The sequence below is a fragment of the Puma concolor genome, chromosome B4 (assembly GCF_028749965.1).
Source record: "Puma concolor isolate L17-30 chromosome B4, mPumCon1.1.hap2, whole genome shotgun sequence".
Classification (NCBI taxonomy): Eukaryota; Metazoa; Chordata; class Mammalia; order Carnivora; family Felidae; genus Puma; species Puma concolor.
The window spans coordinates 80677505-80702031 of NC_141673.1; the positions used below are offsets into that span (position 1 = coordinate 80677505).

At 37.9% G+C, this 24527-nt stretch overlaps 1 pseudogene; it reads left to right on the forward strand.

The window, feature by feature from the left end:
- Nucleotides 1–22573: 22573 nt before the first annotated feature.
- On the forward strand, nt 22574–23498 carry LOC112867830 (ADP/ATP translocase 2 pseudogene; annotated as a pseudogene).
- The last annotated feature ends 1029 nt before the right edge of the window (nt 23499–24527 follow it).

Here is a 24527-nt window from a genome sequence, read left to right on the forward strand (position 1 = left end):
GACAAAGGAGCAAAGGCAATAGAGTGGAGTAAAGATATTCATTTCAACAAATGAGTATTGGAACAACTGGACATCCACATGTAAAAAAAATAAATCTATTCCAGGCAAACAAAGCTCGTCACTACTAGACTTGCCTTACAAAAAATGCTGAAGGGAGATCTTTGAGTTAACATGAAAGAATGCTTGGGGTGCCTGGGTGGCTCAGTTGATTTAGCATCTGACTTCGGCTCAGGTCATGATCTTGTGGTTTGTGAGTTCAAGCCCCGCATCAGGCTCTGTGCTGACAGCTCAGAGCCTAGAGCCTACTTCAGATTCTGTGTCTCCATCCCTCTCTGTTCCTTCTCTGCTTGCACTCTGTCTCTCTCTCTCTCTCTCAAAAATAAAGAAACATTTAAAAAAATGAAATAATGCTAAGTAACAATATGAAAATATATAAACATATAAAACTCACTGATGAAGGCAAATATATAGTGAAAATAATTATACTCTAATATGATAAATCACCTTTATCTCTATTATAAAAGTTATAAGACAATAATATTTTAAAAAGCCATAGGTAAAATAATTTGTTAATGGATATACAATATAAAAAGATGTAAAGTGTGACATTAGTAGCATTACATGTGGGAATGGGGACGGAGTAGAAGTACAGATCTTTTGTATGAGATACAAGTTGCTATCAGCTAAAAACAGACTTTTAGTTACAAGATACTTCATGTAAACTTAATGATAACTACAAAGAAGACATATTTAGTAGATATACAAAAGATAAAGAGAAAGGAATAAAAAACACCACTCTAAAAAATCAACAAATTACAAAGGAAGAGAGCAGGAAGGGAAGAAAGAAACAAAGGAACTACAAAGCTACCAGAAAACAACAAAAAAGATGGTAACAATAAATCTTTGCCTACAAATAATTACTTCAAATGTAAATGAATTCAATTCTGTACTCAAGAGCACAGAGTACCTGAATGGATAAAGTAACAAGCTCAAACTATGTTTTGCCTACAAGCGACTCAGTTTAGCTTTAAGGACCCATATAGGCTGAAAATGAAGGGATGGAGAAAGATTTCATGGAAATGGTAATTAAAAGAGACCAGGGTTGGCTATGCTTATATCAGACAACTAGACTTTCAGTCAAAATCCATCACCAGAAACAAAGAAGGTCACCATATAATGAAAGAGGGGTCAATTTGTCAAGAGGATCTAACACTTGTAAATATATATGTACCCAACATTGAAGCGCCTACATAACTACAGAAAATATTAACAGAAATGAAGGGAGAAATAAACAGCAATACCACAATAGGAGGGGACTTCAATATCCTACTTTCATCAATGGATAGATCATCCAGACAGAAAATCAATAAGGAAACAGCAGACTTGAATAATGCTTTAGACCTAACTGGCCTAACAGATATATACAGAGCACTTCATCCAACAGCAATAGAATACACACTCTTCTCAAGCGTACATGTAATTTCTCTAGAGTGCATTATATGTTGGACAGCAAAACTCATGGTAACAAATTTAAGAAGATTAAATTCATATCAAGTATCTTTTCTGGACACAATGGTATGAAACTAGAAATCAATTACAAGAGGAAAATGGGAAAATGAACACATATGTGAAATTAAACAATACACTTCTAAACAACCAATGCACCAAAGAGAAAAACAAAAGGAAAATCAAAAGAACCTTGAGACAAATGAATATGGAGACACAACACACCAAAACATATGTGACATAAAAAGAATTGTTCGTAGAGGAACAATTATAGTGGTAAATGTCTATATTAAGAAAAAAACTTCAGGGGTCCCTGGGTGGCTCAGTCTGTGAAGGGCCTGACTCTAGGTCTCAGCTTGGATCTTAATCTCATGGTTGTGAGCTCAAACCCTGCCTTAGGCTCTGTATTGGGTGTGAAGCCTACTTGAAAAAAATTTTTTTTTCAAATAAGCTAATTTTGTACCATTTTAACCTAACTTTATTCTTTTTTCTAGAAAAAGAAAACAAACGAAGCCCGAAGTTAGCAGAAGAATAAAGAAAAATAAAGATTAGAACAGAAATAAATGAAATTGAGACTAGAAAGACAATAGAAAAGATCAATGAAACTAAAAGTTGGCTCTTTGAAAAGATAAATAAAATGAACAGATAGACTCACCAAGAAGGGAAAAAAAGACAGGGCACAAACATATAAAATTGTAAACTAAAAAGGAAACATATAAGTAAAAGAGAAGACAACTAATACCACAGAAATATGAATAATTATATGCCAACAAATTGGACAACCTACAGGAAATGGATACATTCCTAGAAACATAAAGCCAACCAAGACTGAAGTATGAAGAAATAGAAATGGACCAATAACGAGTATGGAGATTAAAGCAGTAACCAAAACCTTTCAACGAAGAAAAGTCCAGGACCACATGGCTTCACAGGTGAATTCTACCAAATATTTAAAGAATTAACACCAATCCTTCTCAAACTCTTCCAAAAAACGGAGGAGGAGGCAATACTTCCAAACTTGTTTTATGTGGTCAGCATGACCCTCATACCAAAGATAGATAAAGACACCACAGGAAAGAAAATTACAAGTCATCAAAAGAATGAAATCTTGCCATTTGCAATGATGTGTGTGCAGCTAGAGTGTATTATGCTAAGCAAAGTAAGTCAGTCAGAGAAAGGCAAATGCCATATGATTTCACTCATATGTGGAATTTAAGAAACAAAACAGATGAACATAGGGGAAGGAAAAAACAGAGAGAGAGGGAAGCAAACCCTAAGACATTCTTATGTATAGAGAATAAACTGAGGGTTCATGCAGGGAGGTGGGTGGGGGATAGGCTAAATGGGTGATGGGTATTAAGGAGGGCACTTGTAGTGAGCACTGGGTGTTATATGTAAGTGATGAATCTCTAAATTCTACTCCTGAAGACAATTTTACCGTATCTTTTAACAAACTAGAATTTAAATAAAAGCTTGAGAAGAAAAAAAATAATTTTTTCCCTTAAAAAAAAAAGAAAAATCTAAGTCAATACCCTGATGAACATAGATACAAAAATCCTCAATAAGATGCTAGCAAACTAAATTTGATATCACATTAAAAGGACCATACATAATGATCAAGCAGAATTTATTCCGAAGATGCAAGGATGCTCCAACATATGCCAGAAAAACAATGTGACACACCCTGTTAACAGAATACAGGATACAATTATTTTCAATTTATTCTCTTGAGAATTCTGAGGAGGGCCATGTCAGTTGAGATTGTCAGTGTTGAGTAATTGAACTGGCAGGTGATAAAAAGTCAGGGCTGAGATGGCCATGTTTGGATTAAGTGAAAGTAAAGCCAAAAAGGTTGGTTGGTAGAGAAAGAGAATAAAATAGCCATGCAAAGAAAGGATGAGATGACAGACCATGCAGGGACAGAGAGAGACAGGAAGATGTAGATTGTTTTGGCTTCTTTGGGTCTTTTGCTTAAGGTTTTGGTTTGCAATGAAAATGCTATCTTATATCTGAGTTCTGTGATCTGTCCATATTTCCTTCCAAAAATCTCCTCCTTTTGCAAATCTTGAATAAGATATAGCTCTTTTTTTTAAGTTTATTCATCCATTTTGAGAGAGAGAGAGAACACAAGTGAGCAGGGGAGATGCAGAGAGAGAGAGGGAGAGAATCTTAAGCAGACTCTGTGCTGTCAGCACAGAGCCCCATGTGGGGCTCGAACTCACGAACTGTGAGATCATGACCTGAGCTGAAATCCAGAGTCCGACACTCAACCAACTGAGCCACTCAGGTGCCCCAATAAGATCCACCTCTTGAGGCAAAATGATTTCCAAGCTAAGAATAATTGTCTGAGCAAGTTCATTTTTTCCCCTCAATGCAGAGTACACAGAGAGAAAGGGGATAAGAGAAGGTGAGAAAGCAAAAGATTCAGAGAGCAATGAGGTATGATATACTGTAGAAATATAGAGCCCATATAATTTATCATTCAAACTGGGACACGACTGGAAGTGAAATAGAGTGCTTTTAATAATTATGTCAGGACAGCAGCCTTAAACCAGGACTGTTCTCTGTAACCAGGGTGTATGGTCATTTAAGTCATGAAAGAATCTTAGCTAAAGGCAATGATGACAGGAAGGAGACTAATATCTGGAAGGAGGAAGGGCACCTGGACCAAGGAAGGTCCATTCTCATGGGGAATCATTAAAGACAGGCAATTAAAAAAAAAAAAAAAAAACCTCATTGTTAATTAGTTGCTAACCTCTTAATTTTTGTTTAACTTATTTTTAAAATTAAGATCTCGTGTTTCTGATTTCCTGCTAAAAGACTATGACAAATAAGATTGCTTTGTCACTGTACAAAAATCGACTGAGGAATACTCAAGTATTCCAACACAACAGAAGCTTTTAAAATAAGATTTATTAGAACTGTAGTTGATTAATAAAGTGGGTTAAAGTGAAAAATTCACATCCAACGTGTATTTTATATGAACTTAAACATATAAATGGATCTTCATATACAGTTTTTTTCTTTTTGTGGATCTAAAATCTTTTCTTTGAGTATGGGTCCATTGTTTGAAGTTCAATGTTCTTTCCCTTCCATTAACTACACCAATTATGTAGCACTTTAAACGTCCAGGTTCTGTTTTTTTTACTGTGAAGCAACAGCTTTAAAAAGGAGAAAATATGCTAAGTACAGAATCCTAGATTTGTATTACTTTTTCCCTTAATTTGTTTATATTTGTATGCCTCCACCTAATTGAATGAGATTTTTATTGTCATTTATATTTATTGGGTCTCTCCAAAGCATTCTATTTGACTTTCATAGAAAGAGCAACTTTATTTTCTCATCCCTGGTTCAGAAGTTTTGGTAATACTTAATTAAATTGTGAAATAATAATAATAAATTTAACTGGCATAAACAGGTTTGGGGACACACATGACTGTGTCTTTGTACATATACACTTTGTAAGAGCAGGAATGAGCAGATCTATTAAGTGAGCATTTGGAAGACCGAGTTATAAGGCACCTGTGTTATACTGGGAATGTAGAGCTCTGATTAATCTGAGTCTGAGTTGTTACCACATAATGTTAGAAAAAATTATCTTTATGTAGGGAAAATAGAAGTTTTGGAAACCTAGAATCCTGTGTCTCTGATTTTAAATTTAATGAATGTTTATCATAGGTTTAAAAATATTACATTAATGAAAACAAGGAAGAAATAAAGCTAACTTCATTTGGTGGTATAATAAATAACACTATGCAGATGCCAATAACTGCACCATTCATAAATCTTCAGAAAAAACTATGAAAAGGTAATATTAGGAGAAGTGCTGTTCACCTGCATTATTTTCACAGGTTTTTTTCCTCCATAAAGTGAAAAACATATCTCAGTATTTTTATTTAAAATACATCATCCAGCCATTGGGCAATGTGCTTGTGCTTCACAGTCTAGTGTAGTGAATACTATATTTCAAGTGGCAAGATGAGGTGCCAAAATATCAGCCATTTTCCTGTTGGCTGAGGGCTGAGGGAACTTCTGTATAGGTGGACCTACACAAATCTGTAACCCTGAAAGTAGATCCTTTGAGTAAGTTATTATTTCAAAGACATAAGCATTGGTAATTCCCAACTTCAGAGGATAGTTTCTCCTAGAATGCTTGCCTGTGTGGGCTCTCTGCAGCTGCTTTATAGACCTTCTATCACCCAATCCACCCAACGCACATATGGCATAGGCACTTGAATCTCTACTGAGAATTAAAAGAAAAAAAAAGAGAGAAAAAGAGACTCAGAGAATTTGGGTCAGTTGCCAAAGATCAAACAACTAGTGAGGGTCTGATGCCAAGCCCACGCTTTTTCCTTCCTATCCAACCTGCTTGCTCCCTTTCAGGCTTGAAGTGTCCAAGTGTGCAGGTCAGGTCAGGAAGATACAAGTATGCTGAAGCTAACTAGGCTCTTTCTTTCTTTCTTTCTTTCTTTCTTTCTTTCTTTCTTTCTTTCTTTCTCTCTTTCTTTCTCCCTCCCTCCCTCTCTTTCTTTTCTTTTCTTTTCTTTTCTTTTCTTTTCTTTTCTTTTCTTTTCCTTTCTTTTCTTTCTATGTTTATTTATTTTTGAGAGAGAGAGACAGAGCACAAGCAGGGATGGGCAGAGAGAGAGAGAGAGAGAGAGAGGGAGGGAGGGAGACACAGAATCCGAAGCAGGCTCCAGGCTCCAAGCTGTCAGTACAGAGCCTGAAGCAGGGCTGGAACCCAAAGACCATGAGATCATGGCCTGAGCTGAAGTTGGACACTTAACCAACTAAGCCACCCAGGTGCCCCAGCACTGCTCTTTAAATTTTGAGATAGCTCAAAATCATAGCTATGGCTATGATTTATGCAAGTTTTTAGAACTGGAAATAATACAATCATTATTACTGATAATTATCCTCTCAGAAATGATCCCTCAATATTCTGGTATTAGTTTAAAGTACAAAGCTTCTGAATCCTTGTTATATAAATAGAAACTCCCTATCTAAATAATTAGAATAATGAGCTCCATTAATTTCACTATTTATTATGTTAAGATCAGATTATTCAGAGTTGTTATTCATTTATAAGACGATTATCACTAGTATTACTTATTTTATTTATGAAATGAAATAAGTGCATTAATGCCTAAGAACAGAAATGTTGATCGGATAATCTCTGGAGATTATTTTGAGACTGCAGGTATGGATAATGTTTTTCTCTTTATTAAAGAAATAGGCTGGTAACTTCAGAGGAAGTGTACAGAATTGATTTAATTGTGACAAGGAGGAGGAAAGCAAAAGAAAAGAAAAGAAAAGGAAGCTTTCAAAGGACTGGTTTGCCTCAAGTGTATTTGCTATTTTAAAAAGTAACTCAAAGTTGGCATATATAAATTAGACCATACGTCCCAAGAAATTTTGAGTCTTATATGAAAAGTAATAGAATGAAGAACAATACAGAGACTTTTAGCTTGTGATAGAGTTGTCAATTCAGAGAATAGAAAATAGTACGTAGCAATTTCCTTGATCTGTAAAGCCCATTGTAAGTCAACACACTTAGATGATCACCCACATAAGAATTAGTGATGCCCTTGTCCAGATGTGCCTTTCTTCCATACCTTTGCTCATTTTCCCTACCCACACTTTCTTCCTTATTCCCCAGCTGCATGAGTTGAACCCTTTAGGGGCAACTCATTATCAACCTCTTTCCTAAAGCCTTCTGTGAACACCTTATTTAGAAGTTCTCTCCACTCCTTGAACTACTGGAGAGTATACGATATTTAATAATCATATAATCTGTATCAGGCACTGATCAAATATTTAATTTTATGTACTTCTCTGCTTTGTAAACTCTTGGAGGGAAGGAAGTTTGCTTCCTATTTTCATTGTATTTTTTCATTATAACTTACAAAAAGATGTGCAAAGAGTGAATGTTAATACCTACCTTATGAATTGTAGGTATGTATTGAATGCTTTTTGCCTGCAATATTTTTCCAACTTGTCACTGATGCCCACAATTTAGTCATACATTTCACTGACTTAAGCTCTGCAGATTTTTTTCCATAAAGACAAATAATCCAACATTAGTCAGTCAGTTGTCACTTAGGGTGAATATATACACATATATTATATAACATATGTTTTCTGGGACATTATGAGAAGATGAAGCTTTTGGGTAATGGGAAGGAGAGGGCTGAGAGGAAGAGGTAGAGAGAGAGGAAGAGGTAGAAAAAGGGAGGCATAAATCTTCCAGACAAGCCAGGGGCAGATCTATGGCTATGCTTTCTCTAAGCCCTGCTAAGTACGGATATTCTCATTAAGGAACTCTTCTAAGAAAACGTTTTTTAAAACAGTTTGTTGTTGTTGTTGTTGTTCTTAAACCTAATTCTAACATGGGATTACTCAAATATAAGGCCTTCCTGGAACTTGGTAAGTATTGGCAAGTTTGATTCCTTCAAACCGTTTCAAACTGGCTGGATTGTTTATTCGGAAGCAGCTAGACCCAGGATTTGTCTTTACCACATTAAAACATTTGTCATCCTTCCGTCAATCTGTGGCAGGACAGAGTTGTTATGGCTGTCTTGCCAATTAAGCACATTTAGGGCTCTCTAATTGAAGCTTCAAATAGTGGCATCTGTTCTTCATCATTTTAATCTGTGGTCATTTTCTGGAAAGGCCAAGGATGGCCAATTCATCCTTAGACTGGAAATCAATATGCCTCTAACCTCATGTGGCCCAGATTTTATGAATAACATCCATGGTTTCATTCAGAAATGTTCCACCTTGCTTTGATTCTTGGAAAAATAGAGATCATTCTACACTCCACTTTCCAGATGGTTCTGTCTTTAGCTGGCATTTAGCAATGAGCCAGAAATCTGTTTGTTAGAATAGAATAATCCTGGTAGTATACTACTGCTATGTCAGGGACCGTGTCTTTCTCATCGGATATCACTGCAAATAGCTCTGTGCTCAAAGATTCTGACAGGTTGACCAATGACAGGCATTTCCTGGGTTGTGCAGCCCTGAAAGATTTGCCCGAAAAGAGAGGTTTTGATGATGAGTTAATCAAACCTTTCTGATCCTGGCTTATACCCAAGCTAGACACATGGAATGCTGCCGTCCATCACCTAGACTCTGTAATCAGCATCATATTCTTTATTGCTTATTCATCCATCTATCCATTCTAGTCTTCATCCATCAATTCACCTGGCTTTTGGATGCATTTCAAAGTCAATAGAGTGCACCAGTATAGTTCTTCCTGAATATTTCAGTATGGTTATCTTTAAAGTTCAAAATTTGTTTATAGTATTTTTTCTTCCCATGACATAATTTATAAACAACAAGATATGCAAATTTTAAGTGAACATTTAAGTTTTGGCAAATGAATACATATATGTAATCCAAACATCTGTCAAGACATAGAATATTACCCTCATCCCAGAAGATTCTCTCATGTCTCCTACCAGTTAATTCCTACCTCTGTTCTATGTACAACCTCTGCTCCGATTTTTCCCCCCACAATTGATTAGCTTTGGCTATTCTAGGACTTCATAAGAATGGGATTATACAGGGGCGCCTGGGTGGCTCGGTTGGTTAGGTGACCAACTTTGGCTCAGGTCATGATCTCACAGTTTGTGAGTTTGAGCCCCGCATCGGGCTCTGTGCTGAGAGCTCAGAGCCTGGAGACTGCTTCAGATTCTGTCTCCCCCCTCTCTCTACCCACCCCTACCCTGCTCACTCTCTCTGTATCTCAATAATAAATAAATGTTAAATTTTTTTAAAAAAGAATGGGATTATACAATATGTATTCTTATGCAAGGTTTATTTTATTCAGAATAATGTTTTTGAGATTCTTCTTGTATCGATAGTTCATTCCTTTTTTTAAAATTTTTGAGTAACACTCCATTGTTTAAATGAATCACATTTTATTGATTTATTCTTCTGTTGATGGACACCCAATTTTTGGCCAATATGAATAGAGCCGTTAAGAACATTCTTATCCAAGCCTTTCTATAGATTATTCTTTGATATCTCTGGTAAACCTAAAAGTAGAATTGTGGGGTCACAGTTCTATAATAGTTCTATAGTTCTAAAATAAATGTTCAGACTTCCTTTTCCCTCCAAAGTACACAACAATAAAAGAAAGTAAGAAAATTTGTTTCTCCATGTCTTCACCAATAGTTGGTGTCATTATTTTTTAATTTTGGCTTTGCTAGCAGACCTGGGGAAGATGGCGGCATAGGAGGACGCTGCGCTCACCGCGTCCTGCTGATCACTTAGATTCCACCTACACCTGCCTAAATAACCCAGAAAACCGCCAGAAGACTAGCAGAATGGAGTCTCCGGAGCCAAGTGCAGAAGAGAGGCCCATAGAAGAGGGTAGGAAGGGCAGAGAGGCGGTGTGCGCTACACGGACTGGCGGGAGGGAGCCGGGTCGGAGGGGCGGCCTGCTGGCCAAGCAGAGCCCCCGAGTCTGGCTTGCAAAAGTGGAGGGGCCGGATGGAGTGTGTTCAGCAAGCAGAACTTGACATCTGGAAGGTTATAAGCTAACAGCTCTGCTCGGAGAATGGGAGGGCTGGAGGACAACGGGAGGGAGAGTTGTTGAGCCCTGGAGGACAGAGCTCAGTTTGGTGGGGAACAAAGGTGCTCACCAGCGCCATCTCCCTCGCCCATCCCCCAGCAAAAATCCCAAAGGGAACCGGTTCCTGTCAGGGAACTTGCTTGCACTGCGTAAACACGCAAGGCTGTGCTTCTGCAGATCCATCCCTCTGGCGGGTCTAACTCCCTCCGGGTGCCACAGGGCCCCTCCTGAAGCGGATCTCCAAAAGAAAAGAGACCTGAGCCTGCCCCTCCTGCCTCTGTGCACCTTGCCGATCCACCCCAGCTAATACACCAGATCCCAGCACCACAAGCCTGGCAGTGTGCAAGTAGCCCAGATGGGCCACGCCACCCCACAGTGAATCCCGCCCCTAGGAGAGGGGAAGAGAAGGTTCACACCAGTCTGACTGTGGCCCCAGCGGTGGGCTGGGGGCAGACATCAGGTCTGACTGCGGCCCTCCCACCAACACAAGTTATTCGAGACAGCACAGGGGAAGTGCCCCGCAGTTCTGCACCACTACAGGGACTATCCAAAATGATGAAACGGAAAAATTCCCCTCAAAAAAACCTCCGGGAAATAACGACAGTTAACGAACTGATCAAAAATGATATAAAAAATATAACAGAAAGTGAATTTAGAATAATAGTCATAAAATTAATCACTGGGCTTGAAAACAGTATAAAGGACAGCAGAGAATCTTCTGCTACAGAGATCAAGGAACTAAGGAACAGCCAGGAGGAGCTAAAAAATGCTATTAATGAGCTGCAAAATAAAATGGAGACAACCACGGCTCGGATTGAAGAGTCAGAGGAGAGAATAGGTGAACTGGAAGATAAAATTATGGAAAAAGAAGAAGTTGAGAAAAAGAGAGATAAAAAAATCCAGGAGTATGAGGGGAAAATTAGAGAAATAAGTGATACACTAAAGAGAAATAATATACGCATAATTGGTATCCCAGAGGAGGGAGAGAGGGAAAGGTGCTGAAGGGGTACTTGAAGAAATAATAGCTGAGAACTTCCCTGATCTGGGGAAGGAAAAAGACACTGAAATCCAAGAGGCACAGAGAACTCCCTTCAGACATAACTTGAATCGATCTTCTGCATGACATATCATAGTGAAACTGGCAAAATACAAGGATAAAGAGAAAATTCTGAAAGCAGCTAGAGATAAACGTGCTCTAACATATAAAGGGAGACTGATAAGACTCGTGACCAATCTCTCTACTGAAACTTGGCAGGCCAGAAAGGAATGGCAGGAGATCGTCAATGTGATGAACAGAAAAAATGTGCAGGTGAGAATCCTTTATCCAGCAAGTCTGTCATTTAGAATAGAAGGAGAATAAAGGTCTTCCCAAACAAACAAAAACTGAAGGAATTCATCACCACTAAACCAGCCCTACAAGATCCTATGGGAGATCCTGTGAGACAAAGTACCAGAGACATCGCTACAAGCATGAAACCTATGGACATCACAATGACTCTAAACCCATATCTTTCTATAATAACACTGAATGTAAATGGATTAAATATACCAACCAAAAGACATAGGGTATCAGAATGGATAAAAAAACAAGACCCATCTATTTGCTATCTACAAAAGACTCATTTTAGACCTGAGGACACCTTTAGATTGAGAGTGAGGGGATGGAGAACTATTTATCATACTACTGGAAGTCAAAAGAAAGCTGGAGTAGCCATACTTATATCAGACAAACTAGACTTTAAATTAAAGGCTGTAACAAGAAATGAAGAAGGGCATTATATAATAATCACAGGGTCTATCCATCAGGAAGAGCTAAAAATTATAAATGTCTATGTGCCAAATACCGGAGCCCCCAAATATATAAAACAATTACTCACAAATATAAGCAACCTTATTGATAAGAATGTGGTAATTGCAGGGGACTTTAACACTCCACTTACAGAAATGGGTAGATCATCTAGACACATGGTCAATAAAGAAACAAGGGCCCTGAATGAGACATTGGATCAGATGGACTTGACAGATATATTTAGAACTCTGCATCCCAAAGCAACAGAATATACTTTCTTCTCGAGTGCACATGGAACATTCTCCAAGATAGATCACATACTGGGTCACAAAACAGCCCTTCATAAGTATACAAGAATTGAAATCATACCATGCATACTTTCAGACCACAATGCTATGAAACTTGAAATCAACCACAGGAAAAAGTATGGAAAACCTCCAAAAGCATGGAGGTTAAAGAACACCCTGCTAAAGAATGAGTGGGTCAACCAGGCAATTAGAGAAGAAATTAAAAAATATATGGAAACAAACGAAAATGAAAATACAACAATCCAAACGCTTTGGGATGCAGCAAAGGCAGTCCTGAGAGGAAAATACATTGCAATCCAGGCCTATCTCAAGAAACAAGAAAAATCCCAAATACAAAATCTAACAGCACACCTAAGGGAAATAGAAGCAGAACAGCAAAGGCAGCCTAAACCCAGCAGAAGAAGAGAAATAATAAAGATCAGAGCAGAAATAAACAATATAGAATCTAAAAAAAAACTGTAGAGCAGATCAACGAAACCAAGAGTTGGTTTTTTGAAAAAATAAACAGAATTGATAAACCTCTAGCCAGGCTTCTCAAAAAGAAAAGGGAGATGACCCAAATAGATAAAACCATGAATGAAAATGGAATTATTACAAGCAATCCCTCAGAGATACAAGCAATTATCAGGGAATACTATGAAAAATTATATGCCAACAAACTGGACCACCTGGAAGAAATGGACAAATTCTGAAACACCCACACACTTTCAAAACTCAATCAGGAGGAAATAGAGAGCTTGAACAGACCCATAACCAGCGAAGAAATTGAATCGGTTATCAAAAACCTCCCAACAAATAAGAGTCCAGGACCAGATGGCTTCCCAGGGGAGTTCTACCAGACGTTTAAACCAGAGATAATACCTATCCTTCTCAAGCTATTCCAAGAAATAGAAGGGGAAGGAAAACTTCCAGACCCATTCTATGAAGCCAGTATTACTTTGATTCCTAAACCAGACAGAGACCCAGCAAAAAAAAGAGAACTACAGGCCAATATCCCTGATGAATATGGATGCCAAAATTCTCAATAAGATCCTAGCAAATCGAATTCAACGGCATATAAAAAGAATTATTCACCATGACCAAGTGGGATTCATTCCTGGGATGCAGGGCTGGTTCAACATTCACAAATCAATCAACGTGATACATCACATTAATAAAAGAAAAGATAAGAACCATAGGATCCTGTCAATCGATGCAGAAAAGGCATTTGACAAAATTCAGCAACATTTCTTAATAAAAACCCTCGAGAAAGTCGGGATAGAAGGAACATACTTAAAGATCATAAAAGCCATTTATGAAAAGCCCACAGCCAACATCATCCTCAATGGGGAAAAACTGAGAGCTTTTTCCCTGAGATCAGGAACACGATAGGGATGTCCACTCTCACCGCTGTTGTTTAACACAGTGTTGGAAGTTCTAGCATCAGCAATCAGACAACAAAAGGAAATCAAAGGCATCAAAATTGGCAAAGATAAAGTTAAGCTTTCACTTTTTGCAGATGACATGATATTATACATGGAAAATCCGATAGACTCCACCAAAGACTGCTAGAACTGATACATGAATTTAGCAAAGTTGCAGGATACAAAATCAATGTACAGAAATCAGTTGCATTCTTATACACTAATAATGAAGCAACAGAAAGACAAATAAAGAAACTGATCCCATTCACAATTGCACCAAGAAACAAAATACCTAGGGATAAATCTAACCAAAGATGTAAAAGATCTGTATGCTGAAAACTATAGAAAGCTTATGAAGGAAATTGAAGAAGATATAAAGAAATGGAAAAACATTCCATGCTCAATGATTGGAAGAATAAATATTGTCAGAATGTCAATACTACCCAAAGCTATCTACACATTCAATGCAATCCCAATCAAAATTGCACCAGCATTCTTCTCGAAACTAGAACAAGCAATCCTAAAATTCATATGGAACCACAAAAGACCTCGAATAGCCAAAGTAATTTTGAAGAAGAAGACCAAAGAGTGAGGCATCACAATCCCAGACTTTAGCTTCTACTAAAAGCTGTAATCATCAAGACAGCATGGTATTGGCACAAAAACAGACACATAGACCAATGGAATAGAATAGAAACCCCAGAATTAGACCCACAAACGTATGGCCAACTAATCTTTGACAAAGCAGGAAAGAACATCCAATGGAACAAAGACAGTCTCTTTAACAAATGGTGCTGGGAGAACTGGACAGCAACATGCAGAAGATTGAAACTAGACCACTTTCTCACACCATTCACAAAAATAAACTCAAAATGGATAGAGGACCTGAATGTGAGACAGGAAACCATCAAAACCCTAGAGGAGAAAGCAGGAAAAGACCTCTCTGACCTCAGCCGTAGCAATTTCTTACTTGACACATCCCCAAAGGCAAGGGAGTTAAAAGCAAAAATGAACCACTGGGACCTTATGAAGATAAAAAGCTTCTGCACAGCAAAGGAAACAACCAACAAAACTAAAAGGCAACCAACGGAATGGGAAAAGATATTTGCAAACGACATATCAGACAAACGGCTAGTATCCAAAATGTATAAAGAGCTCACCAAACTCCACACCCGAAAAACAAATAACTCAGAGAATAAATGGGCAGAAAACATGAATAGACACTTCTTTAAAAAAGACATCCAGATGGCCAACAGGCACATGAAAAGATTGTCAACGTCGCTCCTCATCAGGGAAATACAAATCAAAACCACACTCAGATATCACCTCACGCCAGTCAGAGTGGCCAAAATGAACAAATCAGGAGACTATAGATGCTGCAGAGGATGTGGAGAAACGGGAACCCCTTTGCACTATTGGTGGGAATGCAAATTGGTGCAGCCACTCTGGAGTACAGTGTGGAGTTTCCTCAAAAAATTAAAAATAGACCTACCCTATGACCCAGCAATAGCACTGCTAGGAATTTACCCAAGGGATACAGGAGTACTGATGCATAGGGGCACTTGTACCCCAATGTTTATAGCAGCGCTCTCAACTATAGCCAAATTATGGAAAGAGCCTAAATGCCCATCAACTGATGAATAAAGAAATTGTGGTTTATATACACAATGGAGTACTACGTGGCAACGATAAAGAATGAAATATGGCCTTTTGTAGCAACGTGGATGGAACTGGAGAGTGTGATGCTAAGTGAAATAAGCCATACAGAGAAAGACAGATACCATATGTTTTCACTCTTATGTGGATCCTGAGAACTTAACAGAAACCCATGGGGGAGTGGTAGGAAAAAAAAAAAAGAGGTTAGAGTGGGAGAGAGCCAAAGCACAAGAGACTCTTAAAAACTGAGAACAAACTGAGGGTTGACGGGGAGAGGGAGGGAGGGGTGGGTGGGTGATGGGTATTGAGGAGGGCACCTTTTGGGATGAGCACTGGGTGTTGTATGGAAACCAATTTGACAATAAATTTCATATATTGAAAAAAAATTTTGGCTTTGCTAGCAGCTTTATTTCCTTGTGACTTTGACTTACATTTCTTTCCTGGCTAATAACGTCAACTGCTTTTAAAATTTACTTACTGGTAAAATTAAAAAAAAAAAAAAAAAGGGGGCGCCTGGGTGGCGCAGTCGGTTAAGCGTCCGACTTCAGCCAGGTCACGATCTCGCGGTCCGTGAGTTTGAGCCCCACGTCAGGCTCTGGGCTGATGGCTCGGAGCCTGGAGCCTGTTTCCGATTCTGTGTCTCCCTCTCTCTCTGCCCCTCCCCTGTTCATGCTCTGTCTCTCTCTGTCCCAAAAATAAATAAACGTTGAAAAAAAAAATTAAAAAAAAAAATAAAATTTACTTACTGGTTATTTGTACACATTATTTTGTAAAGTGTTCAACTTTTTTGTTGATTAAGAACTTTTACTGTTTGTCCTTTTATTATAAAGTTGTATGGTTTCTTTATATATTCTAAATGCCAGCCTTATGAATATTTTTTCTAGACTAGTCTACTCATCTTTTGTAATGGCATCTTTTGTTGTGCGTACGTTTTTCATTTTGGTAAAATGTAAATATTCTTACATTATTGGCTGACTGCTTTCTGTGTTCTTCCTGATAAACCATTGCTTACACCAAAGTGGTAACTATGTTCTCCTATGTTTTCCTTTAAGCTCTACTTAATTTTTGAGTGTGGTATAAAAAAGCAGTCAAGTTTCTTTTTCCATAAGGATACTTAGCGGTTCCAGCACTATGTGTTAAAAAGCCACTCTTTCCCCTATTGGATTGCTTTGGCACCTTTGCAGAAAATCAATTGTCTGTGTAGGTGTGTGTTTATTTTGGAGCCTTCTCTTTTATACCATTGTTCTCTCTCTCTCTGGTTTGGCCAATACCATACTCTCTTTAGTACTGCACTTGTGCAATAAGTCTTGAAATCAGATAATGTAAATCCTACAACTTTGTACTTTTGCAGGCTTGCTTTGAATATTCTAGGTTCTTTGAGCTCTGTACATTTTTTATAACCAGCTTTTGTGTTTCTACAAAAAAACCCTGCTAGATTTGTGACCTGGATTATGTTGAGTCTAGAGATTAATTTGACAAGAATTATTATCTTTATGATAATAAGTATTCTAACTTATGAATATGGGGTATTTCTCCATTTATTTGGGTCTTCTTTATATTTGGTCAGCAATATTGTATTCTTTACAGTGATAACATTCTGCATATCTTTTGTTAAATTTATTCCTAAATGATTTGTGTTACTTGATACTATTGTAAATGGATTGTTAATTTAATTTTCAATTATTTTCTCTTGGTATATAAAAATAAAATTGATTTTTATATTTTAACTTGTATTCGATGAACTTTATAATTCACTTATTAGTTCTATAAATCGTTTTGTAAGTTCCTTAGGATTTTCTATATAGTCAATGATGTCATCTGAAAACGCATCAGGTTTGCTTCTTCCTTTCCAATCTGTATGCTGGCTTTCTTTCCCTTCTGCTATATGACTTTGGAATCACATTATAATACTTAATGAGTAGTGATGAGATTGGACATCCTGATCATAAGAGGGAAATTAATTTTACCATTATGTATAATCTTGTACATATATATACTATACATATCTTCATACACACACGCACACACACACACACACACACACACACATACAAAGTTGTGCAGTTTTTGTAATTGCCCTTCATTAGATCGAGGAGTTTCATTTTTTTATTTACTTGCTGAGAGTTTTTATCATGAGTAGTTGCTGAATTAACTAAATAATTTTTCTGCAACTACTGAAATGGTAATATGTTCTTTACTCCTTTGTTTAGTTAATAGGGCAAGTTCTGCGAATCAATTTTCAAACATTCAATCGATATTGCATTCCTGAGATAAATCCCACGAGGACGTGATGTATTATCCCTCGCACATACTGGTGGATTTGCTCAAGAACTATTTTGTTAAGAAATTTTATGTTTATGTTAATGAGATATATTGGCCTGTAATTTTCTTTCTTTCTCCCCTCTTTTTGGTAATATCTTTTTCAGTTATACTAAGATTTTACTGGCAGATTGATTTCCTCAGCAGATGTCCTCTCAAGTATCGATGGTCAGAATTAGGTCCTATGTCCACCCCTATATGAACTACTAACAAGGGGATGGCTCCCAAAGCTTGATTTAGACTAATAATGATACACTCCTGAGAAATGGGTTGCTACTAAAGCTGTGTGGAAGAAATTGAAATCAGAGGTTTATTTGGAGGGAGAAAAGGAACAGCTCTCACAATATATATCACAAAAAATATTACTATCATCTCCTTTGGAGAAGGGGGGAACACGGAAGTTTAAGAGGTTAAGTGGCTTGCCAAAGGTACACAGACAGCAAGTAGAAGATTCAGAATTATAGCATAATAAAAACAGTATTACTCTAGATGTCAAGAAATGTGTGATAACTTAGTTATATCATGAAATAACTATGGGACCTGGAGCTGTTCACTGAAACTCTCTGGAGCTCAGTTTCCCCCCTTCAGAATTAAGCTCTAAAATGAGCTCTATGAATCACAAATTTTATAGTTAGAGAGACATCACCATATCATGCTCCCCAAATTTGTATTGAATTGATTATGAACCACTTGTGACTTGAAATATCAGGAAGCGAATGGCAGTATCAATTGTATTGAAACAGAAAGCTACTAAAATATTGGTTTTGTATAAGAAACGTGGAGCAAGAGGAGCTAGTTTGGAAGCTGAGTTTACACAGTATTCTGTCTTCATTTTCTTTTTAAAAGATCTTACAATTCTCATATTTTTAAATTTTCTACTATTTTGCAATTCAATGAATATAAAGAATTAAAGCATTGAGATTTAAAATTATAGAGGAGACATTATCATAATGGAAAGAATATAAGCATATCTGAGTTTTAATGTTGGTTCTGTCTTTGACTAGAGGAGTAAGGACAAATCACTTGAGCTCTTGGCTCTCAGATTCTTCATCAGAAGAGGAGTAAGAGAGTCTGGTAAAGATAAAGACTTATCTCCCCAAGCTGCATGGAATGTGTGGCATAATACATGTAAAACTAATAGCAAAATATGTGTACCTAGGAGGTATTCAAAAATTATTCATCCTTCCAATTTTGCTTATGAATGATGTTGATAAATGTGCTTCATGACAAAGTGGATATTTCTGAGCTTGTCTGGACAACTTAGAATACTGACCTTTGGTTAATAAAGATTTTGGTAAAAACTGAGATACTCCCAAGAACCCAGCAATGGACCCACAAATGTATGGCCAACTAATCTTTGACAAAGCAGGAAAGAATATCCAATGGAATAAAGACAGTCTCTTCAGCAAGTGGTGCTGGGAAAACTGGAGAGTGACATGGAGAAAAATCAGCCTGGGCCACTTTCTTACACCATACACAAAAATAAACTCAAAACGGATGAAAGACCTCAATGTAAGACAGGAAGCCATCAAAATTCTTGAGGAGAAAGCAGGCAAAAACCTCGTTGATCTTGGCTGCAGCAACTTCTTACTCAACACGTCTCTGGAGGCAAGGGAAACAAAGGCAAAAATGAACTACTGGGACCTCATCAAAACAAAAAGCTTCTGCACAGCAAAGGAAACAATCAGCAAAACTAAAAGGCAACTGATGGAATGGGAGAAGATATTTGCAGATGACATATCAGATAAAGGGTTTGTATCCAAAATGTATAAAGAACTTATCCAACTCAACACCCAAAATCAAATAATCCAGTGAAGAAATGGGCAAAAGACAAGAATAGACACTTCTCCAAAGAAGATATTCAGATGGCCAACTGACACATGAAAAAATGCTCAACATCACTCATCATCAGGTAAATACAAATCAAAACCACAATGACATACCACCTCACCCCTGTCAGAATGGCTAACATTAGCAACTCAGGCAACAACAGATGTCAGCAAGGATGCGGAGAAAGAGGATCTCTTTTGCACTGCTGGTGGGAATGCAAGCTGGTGCAGCCACTCTGGAATACAGTATGGAGGTTCCTCAAAAAATTAAAAATAGACCTACCCTATGACCCAGCAGTAGCACTGCTAGGAATTTACCCAAGGGATACAGGAGTATTGATGCATAGGGGTACTTGTTTATAGCAGCACTCCCAACCAATGTTTATAGCAATATAAACCCAATGTTTATAGCAGCACTCTCAACAATAGCCAAATTGTGGAAAAAGCCTAAATGTCCATCAACTGATGAATAGATAAAGAAATTGTGGTTTATATACACAATGGAGTACTACGTGGCAATGATAAAGAATGAAATATGGCCTTTTGTAGCAACGTGGATGGAACTGGAGAGTGTGATGCTAAGTGAAATAAGCCATACAGAGAAAGACAGATACCATATGTTTTCACTCTTATGTGGATCCTGAGAAACTTAACAGAAACCCATGGGGGAGGGGAAGGAAAAAAAAAGAGGTTAGAGTGGGAGAGAGCCAAAGCATAAGAGACTGTTAAAAACTGAGAACAAACTGAGGGTTGATGAGGGGTGGGAGGGAAGGGAGGGTGGGTGATGGGTATTGAGGAGGGCACCTTTTGGGATGAGCACTGGGTGTTGTATGGAAACGAATTTGACAATAAATTTCATATATTAAAAAAAATAATAAAAAAAATAAAAAATAGAATGACCCTACAACCCACCAATTGCACTACTAGGTATTTATCCAAGGGATACAGGTATGCTGTTTCAAAGATGACACATGCACCCCAATGCTTATTGCAGCACTATCAACAATAAACAAAGTATGGAAAGAGCCCAAATGCCCATCAATGGATGAATGGATAAAGAGGATGTGGTATATATATACAATGGGGTATTACTTGGTAATCAAAAAGAATGAAATCTTGCCATTTGCATCTATGTGGATGGAACTAGAGGGTATTATGGTGAGTGAAATTAGTCAGTCAGAAAAAGACAAATATCATATGACTTCACTCATACGTGGACTTTAAGACACAGAACAGATGAACATAAGGGAAGGGAAGAAAAATAATATAAAAACAGGGAGAGGGACAAAATCATAAAAGACTCTTAAATATGGAGAACAAACTGAGGGTAATTGGAGGGGTTGTGGGAGGGGGGGTGGGCTAAATGGTAAGTGGCATTACGGAATCTACTCCTGAAATCATTGTTGTACTATATGCTAACTAATTTGGATGTAAATTAAAAAAAATAAAATTAAAAGAAAAAGAAAAAAAACCTGAGATACTCCTTTCTAAGCCTAAAATTGATCCATAAATAAAAGGATTAAGTGAGGGATCTGTAGCAATTGGAATTGCATGCTCATGGTCTTATGTACCATGTCTCAGTCCCACCCTGAGATGAATACATACCAAAAAAATTTTCAGTGGATTCTGATGTTGGCCTTTCATTGTTAGGAGTACTTTCAGATGTAACAGAAAATCCAGCTAACAACGCTTTGAGTAAAAAGAGCATCTCTTCTCCCATAACAAGAAATATGTGGCAGTTAGTGTTGGTTCAGCCATTCAAAGCCATCAGATTTGGCATTTCTGAAGTTTTCTTGACTTTATATTCATATTTATGGGACAACTGCCGCTGTTTCAGGCATCAGGTTCACGTTTAAGTCTTGAAGAGGCTGTACCAACTGTCCTCTTTATCAATGAAGCACAAGTTTCCTAGATGTTCCTCAACGGACTTCTGCTTCAGTCTCTTTGGCCAGAAGGGAGCTATAAGGGAGGCTGGATAAATCAGTTTATGTGCTCTAGCTACTACGGAAGGGGCAAAATTAATTCGTAATGGATATGGACTAACCAAACAGCCGCAAATGTTCCCACTTCCCTTAGCAGGCATTTAAAAATTTCTTCCTTAATTAGACACAGTCAGAAATTTACTCCAAGGAGGATTTCCATAGCAGTGGGAGAAAAATAATTCTATCTTAAAGATTAAGATCCCAAGTAATCGTTAGAGCAAACCTTAACCCTATATGTAGTAACTGATTTTAGGAATCTGGGAAGGCTAATTAATATCTTCCCTAATTCTTCTTCATCCACTAATTTATGCTTGAATTTCCTGTTTCATCCTTAATAACCCTTCTTTCTAACTAAAACATACAGAGCATCTCTGAGGGAACAGTGGTAGACGCTAACCAGAATTTTGCAATTACCTATGAAGTGAGGAGCTACAAGTAGATTTTTAAGAGGATTAAGGAAACCATTAAGGTCCTGAAGGCAGTAGAGTGTAGGAACCAAAGACAAATTTCATCCCCTTGACAATTTTGTCCAGCACTAATTCTTTTATGTAACTCATCATAATGTTTTATATATTATCTGTTCCTCTGGTAGCCAATAGTTGAATTAGATTCTCTGATTTACTTATTTATTTTTTGCAAAAGGGTAAATACCAACCAATACATGTTCCATCTCATCTCCCATTACTTTCCTATAGAAACCGACGTGACTTTCCTGGCTAATCTCAAAGTATACTGTGCACTCTCCTGCTTCTACATCATTGCCCAGAGTATGTCCCACCCAGAATGCCTTCACTGACCACTGAAATCTTGCTCATTGGTCAGCGCCATTTAAAAACACTCCTTTCATCGTTCATCCCTTTGGGCATACATAGTTTGGAGTTTCTCTCTGTGGCACTAACCATATCCTACCTGGTATGGTGTATGGGGGATATAGTGTTACAGCCTTATTAAATCATGAGGTCCTTTTTCAATGAGATTGACAAGTAGTCATCTCTCCAGTACCTTCTATGACAACTCTCTTCCATGACATTATAGGCACTTCATTGTTAGCTTACTTGTTTAATTTTTACTCTGTTTTACTTTATTTGTGAACAAATGTAGAATAAATTGCGGAGCAAATGAGTACAAGCAGCCCAGAGTCCCGGAGCCCCTGCCGGTTCCTGCCGCAGTTCTGCGGTTGCCTGCTTCCTCTTTCCTTTCAACATGACAGATGCCACTGTGTCCTTTGCCAAGGACTTCCTGCTGGGTGGAGTGACTGTGGCCGGCTCCAAGACCAGGGTAGCGCCTGCTAAGTGGGTCAAGCTGCTGCTGCAGGTGCAGCATGTCAGCATTGCAAATCCCCATAGATAAGCAATACAAGGGCATTATGGACTATGTGGTTCACATCTCCAAGGAGCAGGGAGTCCCGTCCTCCTGGCAGGGTAACCTGGCCAATATATATCATCACATACTTCCCCAACCAGGTTCTCAACTTCACCTTCAAAGATAAACACAAGCAGATCTTCGTGGGTGGTGTGGACAAGAGAACCCAGTTTTGGCACTTCTTTGCCCGGAATCCGGCATCAGGTTCCTTTGCCCAGAATCTGGTAGCTGGGAACCCATCCTTGTTTTGTGTATCCTCTTGATTTTACCCTTACCTGCCTAGCAGCTGATGTGGGCAAAGCTGGAGCTGAAAGGGAACCCCGGGGCCTGGGTGACTGCTTGGTTAAGATATACAAATCTGATGGGATTAAGGGCTACCAAGGCTTTAATGTGTCTGTGCAGGCCACTATCATCTACTGAGCTGCTACTTCGGTGTCTATGACACTGCAAAGGAATGCTACCAGATCCCTAGGATACTCACATCTTTATCAGATGTATGATCCCACAATCTGTCACAACGGTTGCTGCGTTGACTTCCTTTCCATTTGGCACTCTTTGTGGCTAAATGATGTTGCAGTCAGGATGCCAAGGAACTGACCTCATGTACACAGGCGTGCTTGACTGCCAGAGGAAGATTGCTCTTGATAAAGGAGCCAAAGCTTTTTCAAAGGGGCATGGTCCAATGTTCTCAGAGGCATGGGTGGTACTTCTGTGCTTGTCTTGTATGATGAAATCAAGGAGTTAGCATAAGTTATTTCTTGGTTTCCCCCCTGTGAAAGGCATGTTGTATTATGTAACATAACTTGAGCATTCTTGACAGACTGTTGACTCGTTATCAATGGCAACTATTTACTGGGTGAAAATGGGAGTAAATCTGTGCCTTGAAAAATCACTGACCTGAACAAATTTCCCAAATCATCTGGAGTACCATCACCAAGTAGTATGTGTATGTTTCTTGATGAACAGCTCACTTTTGACACTTTGAGTTGTTGCTGTTGTTCTATTTTAGAGATATTGAAAATAGTAAATGAAGGACTATATTCTCTGGAATAGATAGTAAACAAGAATTCTGAGCATTTGGCACTAAAATGTGATGGCCAGTAATTTACTTAGATACTTTCTCAGAGTACTAAATTGCTAACTGTTGTATGTTGCAATGACCAGTTCCTGTTGGTTTGTTTTAGCAGCTCTTCATTAGGTAATGGTCAGTAGTTAAACTGGATTCTTCTCTCTTCGTCAAGAGAGTGGATGACTTTATAAAACTGCAGTGTTTCTGTAGATTATTAATAGCATCTCATTTTTTCCCCGTGTACTCATTTGCTCCAGGCAAGATTGATAATGTTACCTGTTCTTCAACTTAAAACAGATTCACACTAAATGAAAGAACATTTTGTCAAAATGTGAGAGATAACATTGATCAGAGAACAACTGGCGGTTCTTGATTCTAAGGGTAGTGCAAGAATGTATCACTCCTGGGTCCTGCTGTCTAAAGATGTTGCCAATATAATAAATCAAGACAGTCTTATCAAATCATTGTGAACAAAACATCACTGGAAGAATATTAATTTTTTTTAAAAAAAGTCTAATACAAATACATGGTAATTTCAATTTCCTTCACTTAGGACCTGTCTATCCTGACACTTGAAACATTTCAAGTGACAGGCTGTGTATTTAAAAAAAAAATAGATTCCTTTTTTATCATGTTTCTGATGCAATTTTTTTCACCCACAGAATCTAGGAATTCCATGAATTTCAGGAGCAGAAACACTCCCAGGCCAGGAATAAAGTAATTGTT